We start from the raw sequence: 9,598 nt of genomic DNA on the forward strand, positions 1-9,598 counted from the left end.
AATAGGTTTCTTTTCCGACTTCTTTCAAAAGCTTACAGAATATAATTAAGCGAATTAATTCCCTTTCAACCACATGATAAGTAACGAGTGTTTCTTACAGATACTGGTTTGGAGACTGTTTTACCTACCATATAATGTCCATTGGAAAGTACGCCTCATTCATGAGCCTAATGTAATCTCCAAAAGAAGTATCTTGGTTCCAGAATAAGCCCTTTATATTGAGGAGTGCAGTCCATCATTCAGAGTTAGTAGCTTCTTCCTCGGTTCTTTGACAGTCAAGAGTTTGTCACTGGTAGCGTTCAGTGCACGTGCACCGAGCACCAGTTGCTGTGAGCCATTTCCTGGAGCCGTCACACTGCAGAGGTCTAGGGAGTACAGCTCATATGTCTGTGTTCCGGGGGTGCCTCTCACGTGCAGTGTGTGAATGCTGTCCCTCGCATTGTGCAGTGAGTGGTCGGCCAGACGCTGCCTGCTCGCTCCTCCTTCCTGCTTCCCTCCTTCCCTCTTCTCTTCTGCCTCCCTCCCTCCCTTCCTCTGTGTAGATATAAAACTAAACTGTGGTACCTTCCTTTAAAGAACTTAAGAGCTCAGTAAATACAGACAGGTACAGGAAGTGCTGTTGGAAAGCTATACAGGATGCTGTAGAAACCCAGAACGGTGCATTTAAGTTGGACGTGAGCGACAACATTTATGTGGAAATAGGCAAGAGGGTAAGTTTTACCTGCAGGAAGCTCTAAATAGTTAATAAAACCTAGTAAAGCATGAGATAGCACCCATTAAAATCTAGAATTCCCATTATCTGGATTATTATTTAACAGTATCCAGGAGATTGTTGCTAATGCAATGATGCATTAAACAAGAAGATTGATTATAATGAGGTAGCCAGAACTTTAATTTCAGGTAATAATTATATACCTAAAAATTCCAGGAATGGAAACTATAATAAATGGAGGTATTTTTAACCTTTGCATGGTGACTACTAATACTATTAAAATTTCTGTTTGAAGGAGATAAATTGTTCTAGAAAAGTAAGGTGAAAATCACTAAGAAATGTTTGAAGAGGTAATGTAAAACTAGATGAACTATATTTAAAAGGTAGTATAAACTTGATTAGGTGTACACTAGACAGATCAATGGAACAGACTTTAACCCAGAAATGGACTTTAGTATGTACATGAGAACTTAAAACATTATGAAGATGACATAAGTCAATGGGAAAAGGATTACTCAGTAAGTAGGATAGCATCTTTAAAAAAAATGTTTGAGAGAGTGAGCACGAGCAGGGAGGGGCAAGGAGAATCCCAAGCAGGCTCCATGCTCAGCACTGCCCGAAAACTGAGATCATGACCTGAATCGAAACCAAGATTCAGACACTCAACCCACTAAGCCACCCACGCACCCCTGTTATATGCCCATATAGGACATTTTGGTAATCTGTGAAACTTCGAAATACACAGGACCTTTGGCCTAGTTTATTAGGATTCTCCAGAGAAACAGCCAGTAGGATGTATACTTCTATGTATAAGTATGTATTAGGACTTCTATACAAATCTAAGACTTGCTGTGAGGAATTGGCTCTCCTAATTCTAGAAGCCGAGAAGTACCATGATCTGTGAGCTAGAGAACCAGGGGGGCCACTGGTGTAAACCCACTGAGGGCAGAAGTTAAGATGTCTCCACCCCTAGGTGAGGCAGGCAAAAGCCGCAAATCCTTTCGCCAGCTTTTTTTTCATTCAGACTCTCAGCGAAGTAGATGATGCCCAACCACGCTGCAGAGGGCAAGCCACTTAGATTATGTGGATATAGGAGCATCCTCAAAGATGAAATAATGTTTAATTTGAGCACCTTGTGGCCAGTCTACTTGATTAAAAAATAATTGTCCTCGCACCCAGCAATTACATTTCTAGACATTTCTACTGATACAAGTAGACATGTGCAAGATTATATAGTTATAGGTGTATTTATTGCATCTTGGTAATATCAAAGGAATTAAAACAACCTGAATAACTCCTCATAAATTTTTTTTAATGTTTTATTTATTTTTGAGATGGAAAGAGACAGCCTGAGCGGGTTGGGGCAGAGAGAGAGGGAGACACAGAATCAGAAGCAGGCTCCAGGCTCTGAGCTGTCAGCACAGAGCCCGATGTGGGGCTCGAACCCACAAACGTGAGATCATGACCTGAGCCGAAGTCAGAGGCCTAACCGACTGAACCACCCAGGCGGCCCTTTAATTTTTTTTTTATTTTTTTAATGTTTTATTTATTTTTGAGACAGACGGAGCATGAACAGGGAGGGGTGGAGAGAGAGGTAATAACTCCTCATAGATAGGGTCACCCTATGTTCTGGGCTTACTAGTACCAGTTTATACCTGCTATTTTGGGTGTAATGTTTTTTTTTGATGCCAGTTAAAAAAAAATCTTTATTGAGGTATAATTTACAATCAATAACAGCATACATTTTAAGCATATAGGTCAATGGGTTTCAACAAATCTTTTTGTTTTATTTTGATGTTTATTTTTGAGAGAGAAGCAGAGAGGGAGACAATTATTTTAATTTTTTTTTTTTAGGGATGTGGTTTTTTTTAATAGTTTATTGTCAAAGTGCTTTCCATATAACACCCAGTGCTCCACAAGTGCCCTCCTCCATCACCACCACCCCCTTCCCCCCCCCCAACCCTCGGGTTCGTTTTCAGCATTCAGTAGTCTCTCAAGTTTTGCATCCCTCTCTCTCCCCAACTCTCTTTCCCCCTTCCCCTCCCCCGGTCCTCCATTAGGTTTCTCCTGTTCTCCTGTTAGACCTATGAGTGCAAACATATGGTATCTGTCCTTCTCTGCCTGACTTATTTCGCTTAGCATGACACCCTCGAAGTCCATCCACCTTGCTACAGATGGCCATATTTCATTCGTTCTCATTGCCATGTAGTATTTCATTGTATATATATACCACATCTTCTTGATCCATTCATCAGGTGATGGACATTTAGCCTCTTTCCATGATTTGGCTATTGTAGAAAGTGCTGCTATGAACATTGGGGTACCTGTGCCCCTATGTGTCAGCACTTTTGTATCCCTTGGGTAAATCCCTCACAGTGCTATTGCTGGCTCATAGGGGAGCTCTAGTGTTAATTTTTTGAGGAACCTCCACCCTGTTTTCCAGAGTGACTGCACCAGTTTACATTCCCACCAACAGTGTAGGAGGGTGCCCGTCTCTCCACACCCTCGCCAGCATCTGTAGTCTCTTGATTTGTTCATTTTAGCCACTCTGACTGGTGTGAGGTGGTATCTCAGTGTGGTTTTGATTTGTATTTCCCTGATGATGAGTGATGCTGAGCATCGTTTCATGTGCCTGTAGGCCATCTGGATGTCTTCTTTGGAGAAGTGTCTGTTTATGTCTTCTGCCCATTTCTTCACTGGGTTATTTGTTTTGTGGGTGTGAAGTTTGGTGAGTTCCTTGTAGATTTTGGATACTAGCCCTTTATCTGATATGTCATTTGCAACTATCTTTTCCCATTCTGTCGGTTGCCTATTAGTTTTCTTGATTGTTTCCTTTGCAGTGCAGAAGCTTTTTATCTTGATGAGGTCCCAAGAGTTCAGTTTTGCTTTCATTTCCCTTGCCTTTGGGGATGTGTCGAGTAGGAAATTGCTGCGGTGGAGGTCAAGGAGGTTGTTTCCTACTTTCTCCTCGAGGGTTTTGATGGTTTCCTGTCTCACATTCAGATCCTTAAGCCATTTTGAGTTAATTTTTGTGTATGGTGTAAGAAAGTGGTCTAGTTTCATTCTTCTGCATGTTGCTGTCCACTTCTCCCAGCACCACCTGCTAAAGAGGCCATCTCTTTTCCATTGGATACTCTTTCCTGCTTTGTCAAAAACTAATTGGCCGTACATTTGTGGGCCCAGTTCTGGGTTCTCTATTCTATTCTATGGATCTACGTACCTGTTTTTGTGCCATGGGTGTATTTTATAATGCTTCTTTTAACTCTCAAGTGTCCCACTTTAGATAAGAAATTATTGGGTCACCCATATTGTAGAGGATAGGATAAATAAATGACTCCATTTGCCCAATGGGAGAAAAAAAAAAAAAGAATGGAGAAGTTCTTAAGTTACTGAGATCGAAATCTAAGACATGATGTTCAATGACAAAAGCGTGGTGTGAAGTTGCATGGTATGCAGTTTACATATAAGAAGAAGAAACACAACTGTGTGTTCATTTTTTATTGCATATGGTAGACTGTCTCTGAAGAGAGAAGAACCTGGTGGCACTGGTGGACTAGGCACCTGGAGGACAGGGAGCCCAGGATTGAGCCTTTTCACTGTAAACTTTGTTGGTTCTTAAAATTTTAACTTCAAAAACAATAAAATTTAAATATTCTAGCAAACAAAATTTATAATAACACGGGGTATTTGGGGAAGAAAATTGTGTCAGTCAGGGATTGCCAGAGAAACAGAAGTAGTAGGATATATATGTATTAAATTTATTTCAAGGAATGGGTCTATATGATTGTGGGAACTGGCTGGTCCAAAACCAGTAGGGCAGGTTAGAAGGCTGGGAAAGCTGTGGCAGGTGCTGTGCTGAGGCTGCAGTTTTTGGTTGTTTTTTTTTTTTTTTAAGGCAGACTGCCACGTGCAGCGCCTCATTTGGATGTGTCTGGAGTCTTGGAAGCTTGACTACCCTACCTTCTCCTTCAAACGGACCTTGAGAGCTTGTTGGGAGGTTCTAGCAGGGGAGCTAGACCCTTGAGCGAAGAATGGTCCTCTTCTATTGGGGATGGTTGTCCTCTTCGACTGAGCGCACAGTTTTCTGGAAGGACACACATGGAGGGAGGGACACCCGCCCAGCCAGTCGGATCAGCCAAATCCACCCTGGCGATCAGTGGGGTGACAGAGGTCGCAGCCAGATTGCCCACACATCCAGGGCTGCAGTCTTAAAGTAGAATTTCCTCTTGGAAACCTCAGTTTTGCTTTTAAGGCTTTTTTAAAAAAATATTTGTTTATTTTTGGAAGAGAGAGAAAGCGAGCAGGAGACAGAGAGAGAGGGAGACACAGAATTTGAACCAGGCTCCAGGCTCTGAGCTGTCAGCACAGAGCCTAATGTGGGGCTCGAACTTCTGAACCATGAGCTCATGACCTGAGCCTAAGTCAGATGCTTAACAGCCACTCAGGCTCCCCAAGACTGACCTTTAACTGATTGGATGAAGTCCCATCATATTATGGAGGATAATCTCTTATATAAATTCAGTGGATTATAGATGGGTGTGAAGCACATCTGCAAAATACATAACAACATGTAGATTCATGGTCTATTGAATAGGTACTCCAGTCTTGCTAAGTTGACACACAGAATAACATTGGCAGTCTACCCTTATCAACTTGGTATCATGTACATCTTCCCAGAGTATCCTTAATCTCCAAATAAACTACTTCTAACATCAAACAACTAACCCACATACAGAAAACATGTTAACTCTCCCCAGAAGAGATGTAAAGTTCTTGAGTGATGCTGACTTCTCTCCTTCATATACTATCACTTAAGTGCTATGATGTAAGGTTAACCATTTTAAAAAATGTTTTAATGTTTATTTTTTAGAGAGATATAGAGAATGAGTGGGTTAAGGGTAGAGAGAGAGGGAGACAATCTGAAGCAGGCTCCGGGCTCTGAGCTGTCAACACAGAGCCCAACGCGGGGCTCAAACCCACAAACTGCAAGATCATGACCTGATGCTGAAGTTGGACACTTAACGGAGCCACACAGGCGCCCCAAGGTTAACCATTTTTAATACATCTTATGGTAGGTAATATGAGGATACCAGCAGGAAGTAAAAAGATTTGCTTTAATATGTGTTTACTTATAATATATATGTATTTGTTTATGGACACACAAACCTATCAGAACGAGAAGAAAGGTAATAATCACAGTCCTTGTTTCTCCCGCTGGGTATGTAGCTGTAGCTGGTATTTAGAACAGCCTTTTATTATGCATTCCATACTCCCTCTCCCTCAGCAAGCACCTGAGCTGCTCATGTCTGGGCCTGGTGGGGTGGCCCATTTATTCCTGAAGAATCCAAGCCATTGGTTGTCCTCCCTAAATGGAACTGTAGTTTTCCACTGACTTTAGTCACAAGACCTGATGGTACTGAGATCCCTTGAGGATCCCCTGTATTTGAACTCTTACCTCCACTGTGCAGTAGCAGCCCAGTTGCCCCCTGGGCGTCAGGATCAGTCAGCCCAGCCCGTACAGTAATTCCCTTCTTTGTCGGAGATAGGATCCCACAGTAGCTGGTAGCAGTGTAATAGATTCGTTGGGTCGCCTGGTGGAAGCATTCCTCCCTTTGAACAAACACCTCTAGCCTAGCACAGCACAGAACATGGGGACACCTAGGTAGTGCTGTAACTGAGTCTCTACAAGGCCATTCCACCGTTCTGTCAGGCCTGCTGCTTCAGGATGAGGGGGAACATGGTGAAGGCAACGAATTCCATAAACAAGATGAGAAATACATTGCCTCCCAAAGCAAAAGAGGGCCATTAGGTATTGTGCCTCTTGTTTGGTTGTGAAAGGGGCCAGATGCAACAAGATATCCTTTACCTTAGAAAAGATACCATGACCTGTCCACACTACTGGACCCCTAGAATTTCAGTGATGTGGAAAGCTCCTGAGTTTTTGCTGAATGTAGTTCCCACCCTCAAACAAATGTCTTACTAATAAGCCTAGAATCCTTGTGACTTCTTGCTCCTTAGGTCCAATCAGCATAATGTCATCAATGCAGCGGACCCGTGTGATGTCTCTTATAAGCAGTGTGATCATGGTGTGGACTAAATTATGACATGGGGCGGAACTGATAAACCTCCGAGGTAGGATAGTGAAAGGTGTATTGCCAGCTGTGCCAGATAAAGTGGGCGGCTTCTAGTAGTCTTTACGAAGAGCTATCAAGAAAAATGCATTCGCCAGATCGGGGACCAGGGGATGTGTTAATTTCCTCACGCAATGGAATCCCATCTAGAACAGTAGCTGTGATTGTCGTCGCCACCTGATTAATTTTGTGATCATCCACTGTCATTCTCTAAGATCTGTCTATTTTCTGCACAGGTCCAGCAGGTGGGTTACAGTGGGATGTGGTGGAAATGACCACCCCTGTGTCCTTCAAGTCCATGATGGTGGTGCTAATCCCTGAAACCCCTCCCCACATGTGCTATTGCTTCTGTTTACTATCTTCCTAGGTAGAGACAGTTTCAGTGACTTATATTTGTCATTTCCTACTGTAATAGCCTGGACAACGCAGGTCAAAAAATCAGGCTGCATATTTTGCCAGTTACTAAGTCCATACCAATCAGGCATTGTACAACTGGAGAAATAGCCACAGGTTCAGGACCTCACTGGACACACTTCTCTGGTTTCATCCTTGCCACTTCTGTGAAAAATCCAGTTCCTCTCAAGTGTCTTCCAGATATTTCTGGGAATCCCCATAAAGCATTTTACATACACTCCTGAAACCAGTTTTTGTAGGCACCTGCCAATTTCATTCTCCGGGATGAGCTCCACCCTGGCCGTTGCTGCTGTGCTGAGTGCCTAGACACCGCTGAGGGCCAAGGGCATGGTCTTCACAGCTATAAATGTGATACAACACGCTATCCTAATGTCTTCCCCTTAAGACCCTAGTGAGAACGTTGTGGGCGTGAGAAACAGACAAGAACATGCTCAGAACCCCTCCCCTATGGCAAGTGTCCGTAATCCATCAATCAGACATTTGCACCACAACTGTCTTTTCCTTCAGGTGCTTTCTTTCTCAAGAAGTCTCTTGGCTCCTTTTATCTGCCAGTTCACTAGATCAGAGCTACCAGAAATGGGATGGGCTATTAAGCCTAGGAGCAGTATGTTAGGAAGTTGAGAGTAAGTGTTTAAACAACAGCAGTTAGACATAACCAACTTCATGTCTGTTGATTTTGATAATAAGAAATTGAGGCTGTGATATTTGTAGTTTGACTTCCTGCCTCTAATGACTTACCGGATTTCACAAAGTTTCAGTCTGTGATAGATCAGGAGTTTTAAAAAAGAAAAAGAAAGCCTGGTCCTTCACTGCAGATGACTGAGGACACTGCCGGACATCATGACAAGACAGCCTGAGTCCCAAGTGACTGAGTGTAGGCTCAAGCCTGGAATCTGCTATGAGCATACTTGGTTTGGAGGGGTTCGGCGAGGAGTTTGGCAAAAATACGAGTTTTCGGCAACCAACCAGAAGTAGTGGAGGGGAAGGGAGGCAGGATTGATGTTAATGCCATTCTATTCTCTTGCTCTTTGCCTGAAATTGAGACACAGCCTCTCTGACCCCTGCATGACAGACATGAGGGGCAGAGATGGAAGAACCCAGTCTTGCACGCCATGTGGGTGGGAAGAGAAGGGCTGTGGTCTACTGAGTGTTCGGATGTCTAGTGGCTCTGTCCTAGGGGACAGGTTGCCCTGAGAGGCACTCCTAGCTGTCTCTACTATGGGGGTGACTCTGCTAGTCCAGAGGGAACAGTGCTATGGGGTAAGATTTTCCTGGGCAGAGTTCTGAGAAGACCTGCTAATACTTTGGCTGTGTCTTAAGTACCACTTCCTTTATGATAAACACACACCTGGCAGCAGACAGGACCTGATGCAGACACCCCCCTGGCTTCTCCCAGACACCCCCACTCTGATCTGCTGTCGGCACAAAACATCTCCCTCATCTCAGACTTGGAGAAATAGCTGAGGGACCTGTACCAGGCTCCTGGCAGGGGACAAAATCGTGACCACCTTTCAGGGCTGCTGAGGGCAGGTAAAGCATCTAGTGGAGTTCTAATTACATAGCATGTCATGTTATAGGTGAGCTCGACCTCTTCTTGTCCAAACCCTGCATCCCCGCTGAGGTAGATTCTCCATCATGTAGCTTTGGGTGCCTCACGTGCAGAATTCGTCTTACTTAGTTCTATACATGATCACGTATGTATCTATGTATTTACTTCATATTTTAAGTATTTTTAAATTTATTTTGAGAGAGCAAATAAGTGAGCACAAGTAGGGGAGGGACAGAGAGAGAAGGAGAGAGAGAATCCCAAGCAGGTTCAGAGCTGTCATTGCAGAGCCCAAAGCAGGGCTCAAACCCTGGAACCATGAAATCATGACCTGAGCCAAAACCAAGAGTCAGACGCTTAACCAACTGAGCCACCCAGGTGCTTAATTTTTTAATTTTTTAAAGTTTATTTATTTATTTTGAGAAAGCACAAGCAGGGAAGGGGCAGAGAGAGGGAGACACAGAATCTGAAGCAGGCTCCAGGCTGTCAGCATAGAGCTGGGCTTAGGGCTCAAACCCATGAACTATGAGATCATGACCTGAACTGAAATCCAGGGTCAGATGCTTGACCAACTGAGCCACTCAGGTGCCCCTGTATGTATGTATTTATTTATTATCTTGTCCATTGTTAACTAAGAACTCCTTCAGGACCGAGACTATTTCTTCAACTCCAAATTCTTCATAGCACCCAGTCTAACAGAAGTGGATTCTTCATTGCCATTTATGACACTAATTGGTTGCATTTCTTTTTAAATTTAAATTATAGATATTAAAAATATATTTTAATAGCAAAATA

The sequence above is a fragment of the Suricata suricatta genome, chromosome 1 (genome assembly GCF_006229205.1).
Source record: "Suricata suricatta isolate VVHF042 chromosome 1, meerkat_22Aug2017_6uvM2_HiC, whole genome shotgun sequence".
NCBI lineage: Eukaryota > Metazoa > Chordata > Mammalia > Carnivora > Herpestidae > Suricata > Suricata suricatta.